This window comes from Saccostrea echinata, unplaced genomic scaffold (assembly GCF_033153115.1).
Source record: "Saccostrea echinata isolate AGI-Se365-2 ecotype Australia unplaced genomic scaffold, CSIRO_AGI_Sech_v1 ptg000050l, whole genome shotgun sequence".
Lineage (NCBI taxonomy): Eukaryota > Metazoa > Mollusca > Bivalvia > Ostreida > Ostreidae > Saccostrea > Saccostrea echinata.
In genome coordinates this window covers 2,501,613-2,522,211 of record NW_026889799.1, presented here as the reverse complement: position 1 = coordinate 2,522,211, position 20,599 = coordinate 2,501,613, and the positions used below count along the sequence as shown (strand labels likewise).

Sequence of the window (20,599 nt, the reverse complement as noted above, 5' to 3'; positions counted from 1 at the left end):
CAAGAATTCCGGGAGAAGTCTAACTATGGAGGAAAGTTTCGCTCTAACTCAGGTACACAATAAATCCCATGCAATTTACATCATGGGATAAAAGGCAGCGTGTGTATATCTATTAAATTTGAGTTGAATACAGCAGCTTTGAAGTCACATAATATTATTTCAAAAAGAGCACTGCATGTGCATATTTTCAAGTGAATTTGCATGTATTTTTTTTTCAGCAGTACACTTACCAATCAAATCTTGAAAAAATTGTCAAATATAGAATATACTTGTCTGGGTATTATTATAGGTCTGTTCTGAAATGAACACTGAAAAACAAAATGATGGAAATTACTCGCATTTATATATGTTGAAGAATTTGAAATTGCGATATGCACTTGGTGCATTTTTTCCATATGAATTGTCGTATAATTTCTTAACACACCATGAACAGACGGAATACATATAGACGTGCATAATGTATCAGTTCATGTATTCAACCAAGAATTGTAAATAAATTGTACGCAATCATTTGCAACTCTTGTACACGGTTTATATCGTTTTTTTAGATATCATTTTAGAAAAAGAATTATAATCATCGGTGACTTAGTCGCTCTTCAAATACTTTATATGAAGTTACTATTTACGTACAATATCAACTTGCAAAAGTGAAGATGGACGGAGTTTTTAAGTGACTTTTTTAGACTTAGGTACCTGTATACACTAAGAAGTTTTAAGAATCCCAGTCCAAAATATTTACTCTTTCAAATTGTGTTTTATCATCATCATTTTCAGAGGAAAAAAAATATCATTGATAAGTAACTATTGACATTTTTGGAAGCAACATTGTGATTTATTTCATTTTATAAAAAGCATCGTGTGATTTTACTTAAATCTTTAATCATTTGAATTAAAAGTTTAAATAAATAAGAATTATTATATTTTACATCATTGAATGAAAAACAAATATGGACAACTGATCATCGACATTGTACTATAAGCTTGCAGGAGTTACTTGTTCTTTGTCACCACCACTGCTGAACATCTTCAATGCACCCAAGGACCCAAGACTTTAAATACCCTAACCTGTTATTTTCTATTCCACAGTATGACAGATTGTTTTCACACTTTGTAGAATCTAAAGTAGGTCAAACATTAAAAGCATTTATTAAGGACCCTCTCTACACCAACTAAAGATATTTTTAAAGCAATGAAAATGTTATATACATTACATTGAAACATTTTGAGCTGATTCAAATCATTTTTAACCTTGGTTGCCTGTTGTTTTTTGTCAAATTATATTGATATTGGATAATAACCCATAAAACCAAAAAATATTTTCTCCTGTCAAGAATACAAAGGAAAACTATATTGGATGAAAGGGAAATCATTTATTGTTGTGTATTTCATTATATATTGTGAACAAATGTCAAATACAAACTTCTAAAAAGTAGAAAAACAGTTGTTTTTCAATTACAAAATATAACAAAATGTAGAATATATCAATTTGCATTACCTTATACCAAAATCTATTGGCTTATTTGCTGAAAGATATAAAGTTTAATTTATCTACTTAAAATAATTTGCATGATTGCATGGGGAAGCCTTGTAAATAAGAGAGAAAAAAAATCAAACATTGTTAAAAAAAATAAACACTCTCAAGGGACATAACTCATTTTTTAGCTGAAAAGTAATTTGCAACAGAACTCCAAATTTTTTTACACTTTGAAACACGCACTTTACCACCAACATTTTCAATGAATAAGTTTCTGATACCATCTTCTTGATGTCTTTGAAATGCTAGCTTCAAATGTGAAAAATTCAAACCAGAGGAAGCAATCTTATTAGCCATAAAATCAGATACAACCTTTTGATGAACTAAAACCTTCAAAGACTTGTAATTCTTTTCTTTACACAGTCTCCGTGAATAATTCTGACAAACATATTCAAATGAGACACTGTGTTTGATAAGAGATTTATCTATAATATGATGACATTTTGCAAGTTTCTGTAAGTTTACAGAGTCATAAAGTGCACAATGAGCTTGACCGGCAGATTCCAATGCACATTCTCTCATCAGACTTTCCTGTGAAAAACTACCAGTATGTTGGTGTAAAAGATTTCTGAAAACATCTAAAGTGTCCACAAAGCCAACAACATTTTTAGAAACATTCTTATACAATAGATTTTTCACAAGCAAAGGGAAATCAAAATTGTGTCCATTGTGCCCTAAAAGTACATTGTTTTTACTTGATGACACCCAAGAAGAAAAGTCTTCCAATGCACTTTGAAGATCAGTTGTCTGTAATACTTCTCCTCTCTTCATCAAAGTATTCTTCTTCAAATGGATTCCATGAACCAAAGTAGCCTTTGTTGAAATACTGCCAACAGGTTTTATGAACCTCTGAAACGTTTCATTCCCTCTAGCAGCCCCGATTTCTAGGATTTCACATGTTAGACCTATGATACCAACAAATTTGAAAAATGAAATATATTTTGGTTCAAATTTTCTTATAACTTTGAGTGAGAAATATATATCTGTAAAGAATTATTGTTTCAAAATAATAATAAATATGGTTCTTTACCTAACCCTGTGGTCTCTAAATCAAAGAAAATCCAAGTATAATCATCATCCATTAGAGGTGTTCTGGTTGGCAATGGAAGGGCGGGAGGAATCGATTCAATGTCTTAATTATTTTCTTCTTGTTCTATTTCAACTGATGTTTCGTAAGTTGTTCCTTCTCTCACTTCTTTACTTTCTTGATCTTGTGATGATGACTTCTTCAGATGAAACTTTCTCTTCTTGTATTTAGAACTTTGGTACCTTTCCTTTTCCAGGGCTCTTTTCCTATCCATTCTTTCTACTACCTTCTGTGTTTGGGAACCAGGTGAGAGACTCAGCTTCTTATTTACCTGAAAATAAAGATACAATAAATTTTGTAATATGTTACATACAATTTTCTATGGTATTATGCATAAAAAGTAATGTTTTAGCATTTATACATGTATGTGTATATCTTACCTCTGTTACATAACTTTTCCTAACATTTTTCTGGGCCACTGCTGCTGCCACTCTGAAGCATGTACTTTCAGAACCTGAGAGAAAAAGTGTCTTTGGATGCTTGTATGCAACACAGTTGTTGAAACTTTCACAAGCCTGAGTGGATCCTAAATGTGATAATTTCTGAACTTGCTGTATGTATGTTGAAATTATGTTTTCCAAATCTACTTTCAGTTCTTCACAAGTCAAATATCGACTATAGGGCAGGTTTTTTGGAACATAAGTATCAGGGTTCCTGCGATATTTACACCAAGTTCTGCATTCTGAGTGGTCCCCATACATGTGTGGCACAATGGCTCCCAATGATTTCCTCATTTCCTCTGGGTTCTTCTGGTGTTGGGCAAGAGCATAGGAAAAACACTTTTTCAAGTGAGCAATTGTTTTCCCCCTCAGTTGTGAATATTTCTTTACTCTCTGCAGGTCATATAATTTGTTGGTAAATGTTTTCTTTATATGGTTTCTGTCACTATATTTTGTAAGATCTTTACCACACACTTTTTTCGCTCTTGCTATTGTCGTACTATCTTCATCCATAACCAATTCACTGACACTGATGTTTTTATCGTTCATGTTCTTGATCATACCAACAATCATGTCAGGTTCCATTGACTTTGCTGATCCATCCCAATTTTTTCTGCCAAAAAATGTATTATACTGTATTTTTGCTGATGTGATCCAATTTTTATCACAAGGGCTTTTTATGATTTACTTTTTTTCTAATTTTTTTTTTACCATCCCAATACTATAAAATACAGTGTATTTTATAAAATAATGGTGCTCAAATAGTAATAAACAAAATAAATTATGACAATCCTCTGTGGTGGAAATAGTAGTGATTATACATTATGGTAAAATATATGTTCTTAAAAATATATTTATAGTTTTACTAACCTACAGTCATGTGATGCAGGAGTAGTTCCCTTTTTCTCTGCATTATAACATATTCGACATTTCCTGCACCGTACATCATACTGCAGTACTTTGCCTGTATTTTCCCCTATCAAAACACTGTGACCTATATAAAAAGAATTTGGAAACACTTATAATGTATGACTCTTCAAAGATTATTTCAAGAAGCAAGGTATTTTATAATATAGTCATAAGTGTACTGTACCAAATGTTAGGCAAATGAGATATATTGGAAATATTTTTCTTTCATTACAGATAACTTGTAAAATCTCAAATATAGGATAAATGTTATTCATGTACAAACTAAAACACTTATTACCTGAAAAACTGTTGTATTTCCTGCCACTTGACCTTGTCTGCCATCCAGCATCAGCTGACACCCTAATGCCTCCATTACTATAAAAAAAAATTAAAAAATGAAAATGTAAAAAGAGAAGGAAAACAAGTCAAATTCTATATGTCATATTTGCAGCTGAAAACATACAATGTGAAACACACATACGTAATTTAGCAGATAATATATTATACACGTGTATAGGTAAAGATAAAAAACATTACCCCTCATTCTTTTCAACCTCTTCCATGCATGCTTCAGTGCATGTCTTTGAGGCTATCGTCTCTATAGCTTTTCCAGATTCTCTGTCTCTTTTTTTCAAAGTTGTTGAAGTAACGCCAGGGATGTTCAATACAGCCAAAAGTAAAAGCAGGGCCGAAAAACTTATCCCACTGCTGGTCACACCTAGAAAGTACATGTATGAATAACAGAATAAATATATATAGATATATATATATCTCCAGATTTCCTTTGTCGAAATAGAATATAAAAATACATGAGAGGAAAACAAAAAAAAAATTGAATAATTTCTTTTTGTCAGCATTTTTCGTACCTGCACCAAGTTTTGTGTTGATGTCCCATATACTCTTCCCATGCCTTTTCCCAGGAGGTATGCAGGTAATGTGACCACATTCTCCGTTTTTACACTAAAAGAACCATAAGAGTTGAAATGAGAAAGGCTTGTCTTTTATATTAAAAAAGTAAGAAAACAATAAATATATATAGTTTATAAATAAAAAGAAAGACACTACTTACAAGTATGTATAAGAGACTCCCAAGTCTATAGTGTCTTTCTTGGAGACAATTTGATAATTGTAGCATAAATCTCACATTTCTCACATCCTTTATGCAGATAAAATGCCAGAACTCCTAGCTCAACCACTCGTCTACCCTCATTCCATTGAAGAAGATTTCTTTTTACATCGTCGTGTAAGGGCTCTAAGAAATTTTCAGCACATTCTTCGTTATTATCATCATCGTCCTCAAAATCTGAACAACTGTCATCAGACCATCCCTCGTCCGCGGCGAAAGTGCGAGAATAATCATGGTCTATACTAAAAAAATTATTTACATTCAAAAAAACTTTACAATAAGTCACGATTTATCAACGATTTCTTTTCACCAATTATTAACTTTATAAAATAAGTTTGAAATATCTTTAGCGATTCATGATGTAGTTTTTGACTACTACCTTGGATGCACGATAGACACTTTGGCTTCTGCTGTTTGTGTTACTGTTACTGTTCGGTTAGTACGTTTATATCGGCCGTTTTTAAATCTTCTTCTTACATTTCCCGCAATTTCGTCGGCCATCTTCAAGCTTCGATAGAAACGATGCGTTTTTTATATCTTCAAGTACTAGAGAGCGTAAAGGGGGATAACTGAATTTCTAAAATTAGCGATATGAGCAGATATTTTTTTTTCCGGAATATTGTCAATGGGCAGATCACTCTATTCCCTAAAAAAACACTTTCAAACCGGAAGACTCTTCAGCGTGCAGTGTATAGAGGTTTCTTAAATAGTTGTGCGAGTTAGGGCGTTTGCTCAAAAGTCGAGGAGTAAGTTGATCCTTAAATGTACGTCGCGGAATAGAATTCCATTACGAGACATACGCATCGGTCCTTTGGAACCGATGTCCCATAACACAATAGGTGCTGGCTCGACTGCTCAAAAGCAGTAAGTGCTGAGTACGGCCCTCCACCGCCAAGTGGTGGCCTTTCGATATAAGTGAAATTTGAGGAAGTTACGTTAAAAATAAAACAAACATTGTATCAGCTTTGCGTGGTGAAGGACACATATTTCTTGAATTCATGCAATGTAAGATACAGGTTTAAATTTGCAGTTCTCCACGGGTAGAGGCTTCTCAATATAAGTGAAATATTCTGGAAGGGACGTCAAACAAACAAACTGCGAAGTCAATGTCGGCATTGCCAATATTTCTGGAATTCATGCGCTGTCATTCGACTATTTAAATTATGATAATAACAACGGGTTCAATAACAAAGTTGAAGAAAATTATGTCAGCCTAATAATCCTTTGTATGGTGATTGAGTTTTGGGTTGTCAAAAATTAGCAAGGCAGCTAAATAACAAGTTTCTTGTAGTGAATAACAAGTTTCATGAGATGTCGTCGTAGCACTCAAAATTTTATAATACATGTATGTGGTAATAAAATGTGATTGATTCTAAAATGACAAATATGTATGTCTGAGGGGAAAAATAAATGCTAAATAGATTAATCTCTGTTACCACGTGCCCATATTTTTTTCATAGAAATATGTCATTATTTCAGACATGCACACTTGCAACTTAAATGTAAACTGATATTCCACGTCAAATCCCCAGGATGTGGACAAAATTTTTGCTTTAATTCTATTTATAGTTGAATTACATGTATCTTTATCTTGCAGTATATGCCTTTGCAGTCTTTGTATGGAAAAAGTCTGAAAAGAACAAAAGACAAAAGGAAAATCAAATGCACTTAAAAGTTCAATCATTGTCAACCTGACGAGCATTTCAAATTTTATTTTCATTAAACTGGTGTTCTAAGATATATTAATTTTACTTGAATCTTGTATTTAACCTTCTTTTCAAACAAAAAGTTTCTCATTTGGCAAAGAGACTTTAATTATTGGTTCCCTTTCAAAACACCAAACCAATTCCCATAAAAAATTTTCTTAACCTTCCAATGTTTTCAAATAAAGGTTAATTTTCGTACCATTGATAATCATTGTACGAGATAAGTCATTTTCTAAATTTCACACACGCACAAATTTTCGTTCAGTTTAAGATGAAAAATTAAAATATAGTTGATTAATCAAAGAAGGGGCAACTGAACATCGCCTTTATCTTTCAAGCATGCAAGAGTAAAAGTCATAAAACATCATCCTTTTAATGACAAGTTTATCTGATACTATTCAATCTTAACCAACACGACGGACCTCGATCAGTTCCAAAGTATAGTTTCATACAATCCAGTGATCAAACCCGAAATTCCTCCAAATATTCCTTTGAAAATTGAAATCTGAGTTACTTTGTGGCACGTTCAAAAGTAAGTTCTGCTTTCAAATGCTATTGAGAGAACGTTGTAATTAAATAAAAATACAAGAAGGCATTAGACAAGATTTTTTAAAAATCGTGAACTTTATTAATCCCAGGCGGAAAAAAGTACGTCGACAGTAATTTAAAGTTTATCCTGAGTGCAATTTAAACTTGGTTGAAGAATTAATTTATGTACGCGATCAGAAATTCTTTTCTGTTGAAATTTGTCCTTGGGTACAGAATTTAAATTACATTAAGGAAAGAAATACAATGACAGCCCAAGACATCCGCGTAATTTTCTACCAGCATACTGAACAGAAATTATTACGTTTACATTGACTTTATCATTTATTGTCATAAAGACTTCTAAAAAAATTGTCTTTATCCAATTCCTCTTTTTTTCTAAATGAATACTTAATATATATAAATGAAAATGCACCTGTCCCACTCCCCATCGCCCAACCCAAGGAAATCAATTATTTTACTTTAATGCCTGAAAATATCACTTCATGGGCACCATCTGAAAGCAAATGACTTCCTTGAGCAAGCGTAACATAGACTTGATCTCCTGATTTTAGGCGTATTATGAGAAGATTCGATGACGCTATGGATTTGGGTACACCATACGCGTTCGTAACAATCCTCTCTTTTGTTTGTCCATTGACAACGATATCGGCATTAAAAGTATGGTTATTATAGGTTAAAATATTACAGAAGGAGAGGCACGTCTTGTTTAGGGACTGTGAATATTCCAGTACTTGTGTTGTATCCGCCACCTTGACTGTCAATCACAGCTGTGAATACAATTTTCTTTCCTACCGTCCAGTCCTGTTTCGTGGCTGTTCTCCCAGCTGTGAAGCTAATTCTGGTGTTTACATCTAAAATAAAACAAGATTGTGTTTGTGAAACCCTGATGCCCCCGTATGGCAGTTCAAGGCCAAGGTTAAACATTTTTCAAATGTAGGTAAAATTTCAAGGTCAACTTAAAAAAAAATGTTTGTTCCAAAAGAAACATCTTGTCACAGGGAATACACATGTGAATAATGAAAACCCTAGCAACAACCATTTAGAAAATTCAATTATTAATCTCAAAGGTAAAGGTCTTGAGGTAAAAAAAAATATTGGTACTAAAGAAAAGGTCTTGTCACAAGAACTACTTACGTGAAATATGATTGTCCTAGTATCAACCGTTCAAAAGTTATAGGAACTGTCATATTAAGAGTTTACATATGTAGGTCAAACTCAAAGCTCAAGGTCAAGAGGGAAAAAATGCTGGTACCCAACGGAGGCATTGTCGTAAGGAATGCACATATGAAATACAAAAAAACCCTTGCAGCAATCGTTCAAAAGTTATGGCCAAGGTTAAAGTTTAATAATTTTTTGCAAAAGCATGTCAAAATCCAAGGTCAAATGATCAAATATGTTGGTACCCAAAAAAGTGTTGTCAAAAGGAATACACTTGTGAAATATGAAAGCTCTGGCAGCAACCATTAAATGATATGGGCGTTGCAGACAAACAAACAAACAGAGAGATTCACGGATAGATCAAAAAACTTCAATTAGGATTACGATTCTTCGATTACGGGGGCATAATTAGACACGTTTAAGTGATTGTATTTTGCAGATTGTTTTGTATTTGTAACAATAACTTAAGATTGGGATTTTGTGCATCTTTAGAGACTATCAGCTCCTCCAAAGCAAATTTAGAATTTGTTCAATTTACTTATTTATTCACTTGGGGGAGGGAGTGGCTAAAAGACACTACAAATACCTGTTTCTAGGTGTTGAATCTTTGTCTGCATTCTAGATAAGGCAATGTTTGTTGTCATTTCTCTACTCCTAGAGTCGTTTGTTTTAGGGTCTATTTTGACTGAAAAATAAAAGTTAATTATCAAGATAAACATATTTGTACGTAAGTACAATATAAACATTATTAAATGTAACTGCAAAATCCTGGATCTATCCCTACCCCACTTACAAACTTTTAAAAACAAAGAATGTGCAATAGATTATTGGCGAGTGGCATATGGTGTATTTTTCCTCCTGCACAATATGACTCTAATGATGAAAATAGATAGGAAATATTTATTTTACATCGGGATTTTTTTAAATTCATTCTGATGATGATTTGATTTAGACCATAATGATTTGAATAATCCTGACATTACGTTGATGAGAAAAATCAACAAAGGTTGCTCATGTAGAATGGAATGTATTTCAAAGATCAGTTTTGAAGAATGATTGATTTTTATCATTTATTACGTATATATATAATTTGTCATAATTTTGTAACAGGAAAGGAGGAAAATGCGACGAAACAGACCGGGATTCGAACCCAGGCCTCCTGAATCTTCAGTCAGGCGCTCTACCAACTGAGCTATCTGGCCACCGGCGATCGAATCCGTCTGACGCCAAATTCCTCCCTCCTTACAGGTCTTCGGCCCCCGAAGATTCCAACTTAGGTTCTTCCCTGGCAGGTCTTTCACTGTCACTTCCAGGGCATGGTCACAGAACCAAATGTAACAGGAAAGGAGAAAGATCCCTTTGACCTTGACATTGGAGTTTGACCATCTTTTGAAAAAAAATAAATAACCTTGGCCAAACCAGGGATCGACACTAACTTTTAAACTATAGTCGCCCGCAGGGCTAGCAGTTTGTAGTTTCTACTAGCCTTGATCATGAATTAGTTGTCCAGCAGGCAAAGGTTGCTGGCCGAGTCGCGAAGCGACGAGCGGGGTAGGTGCGGGAGGGGGTTTTCCCCTCCTGCTGGTGGGGGTACGGGGGGACCTCCCCTGGAAAATTTTAAAAATAGAGATGCCAAATCCTGCATTCTGGCTACATTTTTGGATAAAATTATATGTCACTTCATGTCTGAACAAAAGACATTTTTCTTATTGAAAAATTCCACATTTACAGTCATTTAGAGTATTCCGAATTACTATTTACATTTTGACTGCAAACTATCTGATTAAAAAGTTCGTAACTGGTTATTTAGTATTAAAGAAAAGTCAGTTATATGAAAAACCAGATCTAGATTACAAGGCAGGTCCGTCTTCGATACAGTCAAAAATGTATGAAAATTGATATCAGAAACAAAGTATTATTATTTCTGTATAACATGAACGTACCGGCATGCTTGTATAGATATGTGTGAAATGTATTTCAGTGTATGATAAAAAGATCAACACTGACCAATATACACCCGGGCTAATCTTCAATAGCTGTTGTTTTTTCATACTTTAACTTTTATATTCCTTGCATTTAAAGAAAGCTACATCTTACAAAAATATCTGACATATTCAGCAAGTGTGCAGCGTGTGCAATTTGTTCGGTTGCAGTCTCGTACACACGTGATTCGAAATAACCCAAACTGTAAGGAGCTAAAAATGCAGTAATTATATTTTTTTTTCATTTTGAGGTGTTGTCAAAAACAATAAATGCTCATGGAAGCTTTTGAAATTGCCAATCTATCAATCTGTCAATTCCTAATGCATCATGTTTCACCCACCAACAATGCTACGACATCGATGATGAAAACCACTGCAACATTTTCAACACGAATATTTCTTCAATAAGGATAATTTCATCAATTTAATTGTTAATTTTTTATTTAACACATGATGTTTATCTCTTTAATTTTTTTTTGGTTTGTTGAGATGTGAGTTATACACCTTTAGAACCCGAATAAATCAAGGAAACAACAAACTGAAATTTTAACAAAATTTAATAAACAAAACACGTTGTCAACTCCTGATAATTTGAGAATCACCGTATCTCTTGGTGTATCTTGTATTGGATCTACAACTTTAGACTCAGACTTATCTAAACACAACCCAACATTTTCTGACCTTTTCTCGGGCTTTGTGTCTCTCTGACCTTTACCGTCAAGGCCTTTTGACTGATTTTTCTTAAATAAACAGTTTGATGCAATATGTCCAACTCTATCGCAATTGAAACACTTTCTGTTATCTCCCTTATTAAAGGTGGACTTAAAGTTTGACTTACCATTTTGAGAATTTGTCGAACCAAACTTGTTTGGCTTTCCAGTCGACTTATTCCCTGTACCATTAAATTGGACACTATTACCACTAAGATAATTACTCTTATGTGCCGCCTGAAATGCATTAGACAATGCCACAACCTCCTCAATAGACTTTGGGTCATGCTCAAGAATCCACAACTGTAAGTCTTTTGGACAGCTTCTTACAACCTGTTCTCTCAAGACCATATCATACAACTTGCCAAAATCTGAATCTATTTTCTCACGTTCACACCAGTGATTAAGGTACCTTTCTACCCTAACAACAAAATCTTTAAACGACTCATCATTTGACTGCTTACCCTGACGAAATTTTTCCCTGTAGTCCTCAGAAGTAAGCTCATATCTCTTGAGAATAGCAGTTTTGATAACCTCATACTTATCACTATCTGCATCCAACAATCTTGAATACGCTTCCAAAGCCTTACCTGCTAACATAGGAACTAAGCGAATGGCCCACTGGGATTTGTCCCATTTCTGCAACCCAGCTATCTTTTCAAAAGACCGTAAAAAGACATCAGGGTCCTGCCCCTCCTCAAACTTGGTTAACCTAACAGTTGGGCATTTAATCTCATGAGGTTGAGACCCCCCACTTTTAGCATGTTCTAGTTCTTTTTCTCTTAAAGCTAACTCTCGTAATTTCAGATCTCTTTCTACCTCTAGTTTTGCACTCTCTCTCTCTCTCTCTCTCTCTCTCTCTCTCTCTCTCTGTGCCTGACGCTCTTCTCTCTCTTGCGCCCATCTCTCCCACTCGAGCTCTCTCTTGGATTGCTGCTCCTGACGCCACATCTCGAGACATTCTTTTACGTTTGTACCCTTTTCAATTAAGTCAGACATCCACTCTGGCATATCAGACATTGTGAAAGTTTTGAACCTGCAACACAAAAACAAAGTTAATAAAAGAAACAAATAAGCAAGCAAAATATTTCCTTAATTTACCCAAGCTCAGATGTATCCCACCGCTGCCACCAAATTGTTGAGATGTGAGTTATACACCTTTAGAACCCGAATAAATCAAGGAAACAACAAACTGAAATTTTAACAAAATTTAATAAACAAAACAAAAATAACTTTTTTACAACAAAACAATTAAAAATAATAGAAATGAAATGTCTATCTGCAGACCGTCCTAGGAAATGTCCTGGAAAGTAGGGTTAACTAATCACAGCACCTCTGCTTAACATTGTCAGAATTTTGGTGTTGAATTTCCTCATACGTAACCTTCACAAATGAAACATTGAATATAAATTCACAAATAACACATAAATCACTGTTTCCTAAACTTTCATAATGCTGTGTGGATTATCTTTTGGTTTAATCAATATAATTTTCAAAGAGTGGAATTGTTTTAAACACATAACTTTTTAAATGCTGGTCCCGAGTTGTCCGTCAGGGCTGCTGTATCCGACTCTCTCTCACATGTGCTGTTGTTAATGCATAACCAAGACTCTCCCTCTCGCCCTGGACTGGCTATTGTATCAAAGGAATTTAAGTACCCCGCCCAAGACTCGTGTCATTTTAGAAACGGGACGAAAGCCCGAGGAAATAGGACCCTGGGGAAAAATAGTAAAAAAAAAAAAACAACTATACTTAATGTATAGATTCTAACTATATAAACATATTTTACAAATTACATTTTCAATCCCGTTAATACCTGATGTACTTTTGAGCACCCGCCCTGGCTACTTCAGAACAAGCCAAACAGGTCTAATCGTGGCTGTAACTTCCCGGGTACTACCCGAACACGAGCTCTCAGGTAGATAAAATTGCTAACCGAGGGGCTCCCCACAGGATAAAGACCAATATCTATTATCACACGAAAGGGGTATCTTAAGGGCAAAATTTAGTTTGTTACATGGTTGTATCTGATGTCTTTTTGGTAACTGGTTGGTTGTCACACATGTGGATGTGTCGTGCAATGTAAACCGATAAGGTAAGTTACCAAGAATCGCGAAACAAAGGGTGATTCGGAAAGTAACAAAATCGGGACTTGTGCGTTTTTAAATTAATTTTTAAATGCTCCGAGTGATTGTTTGATAATAAATTGCAGTAGCCCTGCAGGACAAGCTCGATGACATGTTTAGTCCGACCTCAATTTCAGGTGTCCCGGGCTAGCGGGCTACCGTTAGTGTCTAACCCTGAAAACATTTGAACAGTTTGTGCTAATGCTTTCATACTTCATATGTGTATTTCTTGTGACAAGACCTTCCTTTGGATACCAACAACTTTGACCCTTTGACCTTGACGTTTGACCTACTTTTGAAAACCTTTAACCTAGGCCATTATTTTTGAACAGCTGGTGCTAATGCTTTCATAAATCACAGTGTATTTCTTGTGACAAAATCTCCCTTTGGATAACAACAGCTTTGACTTTTTACCTTGACCTTGGAGTTTGTCTTACTTTTAAAAAACTTTAACCTTGGAAAATTTTGAACAGTTTGTGCTAGGGCTTTAATACTTCAAGTGTGTATTCCTTGTGGCAAGACCTACAACAATTTTGGTCCATTGTCCTTGGCCTTGGAGTTTGGCCTACTTTTAAAAAACTTTATCCTTGGTCATAGCTTTTGAACGGTTGGTGCTCAGCTTTCATGTTTCACATGTGTATTTCTTGTGACAAGATCTTTCCTTGGGCAACATTAATTTTGTCTATTTGACCTTGACGTTTGACTTACTTTTGAAAAACTTTAATCTTCTTCATATCTTTTCAACGGTTAGTGCTAGGACTATCATTTTTCACAGGTATATTCCTCCTGGTATACGGGGGCATCAGTGTTTCACAAACACATCTTGTTAATATATATATGTAAGAGAGAGAGGCATGAACCTATCTGCAACACTCACAACCTTGTATGAATATACGACGTACAATCATGTTTATCCTAAACGTCTATGTTGTTGTTTTCTCACATTTTATCGACTTTTTTTAAAAAAAAAAGGGGGGGGGGCATGTCTTATGAATTCCATGTTATGAATGATCACAAATTTAAAAATTTGAGAGGGGGGGGGGGGTATATATCAAGCACTTGTCGTGTACAAGACTCGTAAAACAAAGTTTAAAACGCTTAATTTCTACAAGAACATGTCATTCAAGTGCAGAGTAAATATTTCCGTAAATTCTTCAGAATTTGATACATTTTTGGGAAAATGAACATGAATAGGTCCTTTATTTGTCCATCGTTTGAGTGTTGAAAGAAGAAAACTTTCCATATAAATGTAGTTGTAGTTCTAACGTGAAGCAATTTGAATTGTGCATCATTGATTCTGAGAATGACTTGATTGAGATAAGGTCTATAAAATGATAAAATCATACAAATAATTGGCTGAATAACCATTGACAATTAAAAAATATACTGTATATACAGGGAAAGTTTTTCCCCGTCTCTTTTGCCCTCATCCCGGGTGGGCGAATATAAAACGGGCAATTTGAAATAGGACATCATTATCTCTTAAATGCAACTGAATCTTTGCAAATTTAGTGTGAAAGGGCGAAAAATAACACGGGGCGAAAATAACCCTGTACGCATACAGTATTCTGACATGAATTTCTTTTCAGTTTGTAAAAGATCCCATCTTAATTGGTCATAAAACTTTGAATAAAATGAGTTACTTTTTTTAAAAAATTCTATAGTGGTTACCGTACATTACTTTAGATACATCAACTTTAATAGCTTCTTCAAGACTGGAATCTTATATGAAACATCGAGTTTAGTTTTCTGATTACTTTTAATATAAAACAACATTTTTATAGCTTTTCTTAATATCAAATCAAACCCCGGGGGCGGGGGGGGGGGGGGGGGCGGGTTACAGTGCCTGGTCATTCCATTGTATACGAGTGTTGTCCCAAAAAGTCGTAGACAATATTTTTAACTTTGTAAACATTCAACCAATACTGACCAAATTTTGCACATATAGCCATAATTTATTCCATGTTCCTTAATTTTTAAATGAATATATTACATGGCAATAATATTCTGACGATTTTAGGAAGGCCGATATGGTCTGTATGGTCCGGTATAATTTATGTATGTAACTATTCCAATTGCATTTGTTTCTCTGCATGTGGAACATAAAACTTAAACTTATATCAACGAAACCAGAAACAAAGTCTTAGTAATTCTAGTATGTCAAATGTTCACATAAATGTTTATTATTATTTTTTTAGAACGATAAAGTTAGTCACTGCTGGACTAATAGATTCCATGAGAATCTGAAATATTTTAGGAAAATATAGAACTGGTGTAGTAATTATAAGAATCCTTAATAAATGTGTAGAAAACATAGCGTCTGTATTTCATATCACAAGAGTAAAAAAAAGTGGAACACAATTCAAACATTATGTTAGTACATGAATATTTATATTATCAAATTACTCTGAACTTTAACACTATTTCTATAATTGAATTGCATAATGATTATAAACAAATATAAATGTATTTCAGATTCACAAATATAGTTTGCAGGTATGAAGGAGCAACCCATGATGCCTACAATGCCTACATACTTGCAAACAGTAACATACCATAGATCATGGAGCAGCTACCAGGTTGAAGTTGGCTTCTGGGAGATAGTGGATACCCTCTCTGACCATGGCCGATGACTCCCATACTGGCGCCTCAGACGAGACAGCAGGAGAAGTTTAACGAGAGTCATATCAAGACGAGGAATTGTGTCGAGAGGGCCTTCAGAGTCCTTAAGTCCAGATTTCGGCAAGTAAAAAATAGATGATTTAGTTTAGTTTTGGCAATTTTATATAAAATACAGGTATGAAAATTATCAGAAACACAAAACATAATCAGATTTTAAAAAAAAGAAGAAAGGAAAACATGAAAAAATAAGAAAATCTAGCATAAGAAAAGAGGGGGAAAATACTTTTTTACATAAATTAAACAAACTGTAATAATGTATCATTTCAATTACTGACTGCCTGCTATTCTATCCATAATTATGACATGAATGTAATTTTATATAAGATGTCTACACAAAACAGGAGGAGCTTTGGCTTACACCCCAACAAAGTGTTTTTGTATTATTGATTGTTGCTGTCGTTTGCACAACAGAGCCATGAAAGACAAACTTCCAACACCAATGGCAGGAAAAGTTCCCATCTATTCCAATAGCCATACTATTATTCAAAGACAGTCCTACAGTAAGTACACAAGCTCTCCTATTGTCAAACTAATGATGTTTGGCATCCGAGCGTATATTTGATATTGTTGATCCGCACTTTACCAATGAAAAAATAATGATGCTGTTATGCTTGACTAACATTTCTCCAAAAAATAAAACTATTACAAAATGATCAGAAAAAATATAATTCTAATTCTCGAGGGATTCTCCGATATGAATGTCCGTAGGATTATGATCAGAGTCACCATTTATTCTGGGGAAAGGAACATTCTGTATCTAAAGCACACACATTGAGATCAGTTACCAAAAGTAAATTAACAGTTTTTTTATCTCTCAAGAATACGGGAGTTTTCGATAGTTGAATTAATGTATGTTCAGTCTTAATATTCCCTAAATCGAAAACGGTCCAATTTTTCTAAAAAAAAAAAAAAAAAAAAAAAAAAAAAAAAAAAAAAAAGTATTTCTCTGTGATTCAGAATTTATATGCATGTATCTGATGTAGACTATAACCAAAAGGACCGTTCTGTTTTTATTCCCATAATACGTAGATATAACATGTAGTTAAACCAATAATATCAGCCTGTTTAATGAAAAATGCATGAATTATGTATCTATGTAGAACATAGTCTGAACAGATTAAATCAAAATTGATAAAGTATTTAAAAATGTATATAAAGAAAGTGTTCAGCTCCCATTAGTCCATTCTGCATTTTGATTGTCCAATGTATTACCCTCTCCCTATTTTGTACTTATCTTTTAATATTTATTCATAAAAGAACAAAGAGTCACAAACCAGGACGCAGTTCGCAGTTATGGGGTTTTAAGAGAGTATAATAATACGGTATTCCTCATAATTATAAACAATCAAAACTATTGACACTACTGAAAACGTGTGTTGTTTATTTACTCTTGTTTAAAACTTATCAGTATTCTTGTAGATTCATTATGTTTCGTTGTAGAAAAAGGGGCCGCTGACAATAGTTATGGGATATAATCCTTCAACTATAATCATATACTATGAAAAACATGGTTTAATTTTCTTTATTACATTTTCAACAGCGAAATACTGTGATTTATTTATTGAATAAAAGTGATATTCTCTCACAGTGTGAAAGGATACCAAAATGATATTCTCACACAGTGTGAAAGGATATCTAAGTAAGTAAAAATAATTTCTGGTCTGTCATAAGATAGAGATAGTAACTAACCATCTTGATAGAGCTAAAACTGCAAATTTATCCCCAAATATGTTGCTAAAATTCATGCTATGTAATGTTTTCAATCTCACAACTGCTAAGCTATGACGTCTCAACCGCTCAACTATGACGTCAAGCCTAGGACACTGTGTTAAGAAAAGACAGAGGCAAAGGGAAAACCAAAGAAAATGTAATAAACAGAAAATTCAATGTTTTGTAGATGAATATGGAATTTATTTCACTCGTGAGACAGGATTTTTTGATATTTTCACGAGTGCGAAGCACGAGTGAAAATATCAAAAAATCCTGTCCCACTCGTGAAATAAATTCCTTATTCATCTACAAAACATTGAATATCCTCTATTTATTTTTTTATATAAAGGGACTCACAAATTCACTACCAACCATACAATATTCAAACAAAGCAAAATTTTCCCTAGTGATGAAATATGAAGATAATGGACAGTAGTCAATCTCAAAAGTAAGGAGTAAGCATTCCCTGTTGACAGGTCACACCCGCCGTTGCTCCTTTTCATGATCGGGCAAACGAAAAATTCGTTGACAATTCAATGTTTAAATAATGGTCTAATAATTAGTATGAAAAACGTCAGCCAGCATTCGACTCATAGATTTTATTTGCTGTTAAGGTAATTGTATCGATCATAGAACTTTTGAAATGGCCTTAAACGAGACTCTCGATATCCTTGTTTCATCAACTTGTTTGTCAATAACTTATCTCGTTTTAGAAATTGTTCATACGTGAAGCATGCTCGTGAGTATCGAATCAACTGGGAGATATAAACCCCATATGCAGGTGATAAGGGGATATTGCTAGATAATAAACGAAAGTTGACAATGGAAAAATTGAAGTCATCACGTTTATCATAAAGTTTTGTTGTAAGGTTACCATTAATGTCTTTTTTTAAGTAAAATATCTAATTATGATACGGATGTGTCAGATTGTGTGGGGGTTTTTTTATTTCAAGATCACTAGGATATATCGAGTCGACATATGAATGGAAGAAACTATTGTTGAAGTTCATTGATAATACGTCGTCGATATATCTAAATGTCGAGTTGAAGGTCACAGCAAGTGGGATCTTCTTCTCATGTATAAGTTTTTGAATAAATTCTGCTTCACATGAATATAAAAATAGGTCTTCTAATAACCCTAACAAAAAAATACTATAGTTAATTATAGTTTACTATAGTTAACTATAGTGATAACTTTGACACTATGAAAACTTTGATTTACTATAGTTATAACTTTGACACTTTGATTTACTAGAGTTATAACTATGAAAACTTTGATTTACTATGGTCAGAACTTTGATTTACTATGGTCAGAACTTTGATTTACTATAGTGATCACTTTGAAACCTTTGATTTACTATATAGTGATCACTTTGAAACTTTGATTTACTATAGTTAACTATAGTAAACTATAGTATTTTTTGTTAGGGAATATGGCACAATTTGTACCCATGGGAATTCCGACAGATTGTTGGAGGACCTGGGGCTTACGACTAAGACCAAAAACTTCAGTTGCTTGTAAAATTTTGCAACATTAATGATTCTGTTTGAAATTGCTAGCATAAAAATGTTAAATTTTGTTAAATTTTGTTAAATTCTTTTTAAAAAGATTAAAACCATTTTCAAATCAATGTGAAATAGAAAGTAATGAGCAGACTTAAATGTTGGTCTTAGTCGTAAGTTCTTTTGTAAAACGGGCCCCTGATCTCCAAAAACTACACAGATATTGTCAATTAGGAAAATAAAGCATCTTTTTTATATCTACTTCAGAGTACTTGTGTGTACAATCAGAATGTTTTTAACAAAATAACTGTTAATTACTGATGACAAGGTACGTAAATTAACCAGTTCCATTTTTATTGAAAAAGCTGTTGTCTACGATGTCAAAAAGCCTTGACTAAATTTCATTAATTTAATATATTTATTATTTAAAGCCTAGACTTTAATACCAAGAAATACTCATCGATTGAAAATATCAGATTTTCTTTAAAATAATTTCAAAGTTTGAAAATTTAATGTTTTGGTAATAAACAATTTAAATTAGAGGTAGTTGAAGATCAGTCAGAAATATGTCTGCTTGTTATATACATACACATGTTATCATATACATGTTTATTCATAATACAATTATGGCGTAAAACTACATAAAATCGATCAGTGATATGTTTTATTTGGACACCTCATCGCTGTGATGACAAGTTGAAGATAACAAACAGAAATCGATCTCATAAAAATATACGAACAACACAAATTTGTGAGCAGAGCATTAAACAGGGACCCCTGAAAATTCCAAAGGTGGGATCAGGTGCCTAGGAGGAGTAATCATCCCCTGTTGACCGGTCACATCCTCCCTGAGCCCTATGTATAGATCACGCAGAAGGGACATTCCGTAGTCAAATTTGGCTTTCTTAGACAGAGCTACTATTCTCAAAGCTAGCATTATTATAAAAATATGTATTCAGTTACTTAAATCCAAATAGATTGAGTCCTCTCAACACCTAGGTAACATAAAATACTTCGATCCTGTGTCATCGTATGGAACAAATAGGAGAATCCCTCTGAAATGTCAAAGCAACAATCCCAGTCTGAAATTTGAATTTCTTGTCATGATCTATCACTGTTATCTATCATATGTTAATGACACAATAAAACACACGTGTATCTTTCTACTACAACACAGACAGCGTATATCATTTCTAGTAAATGCACTAAAAGTTTCACTCAAAGAAGAACTTAACAATAAAGATGCATAACATATTATATATAATAGAATAGTGTTTCTGCATTTTCAGCAGACAATTCAATGAGATTTAGTACCTTGTGTATCACCAATATTTTACTAAACAGTAATTTCATGACATCCAGTTTTCCTAGAGTTCT

General features: G+C 33.7%; 1 non-coding gene across 1 annotated transcript; it reads right to left on the bottom strand.

The window, feature by feature from the left end:
• Positions 1–9,637: 9,637 nt before the first annotated feature.
• Positions 9,638–9,711, bottom strand: Trnaf-gaa (transfer RNA phenylalanine (anticodon GAA)). The gene has a single exon. It is a non-coding gene; the product is annotated as a tRNA-Phe (tRNA).
• Between the last annotated feature and the right edge of the window lie 10,888 nt (positions 9,712–20,599).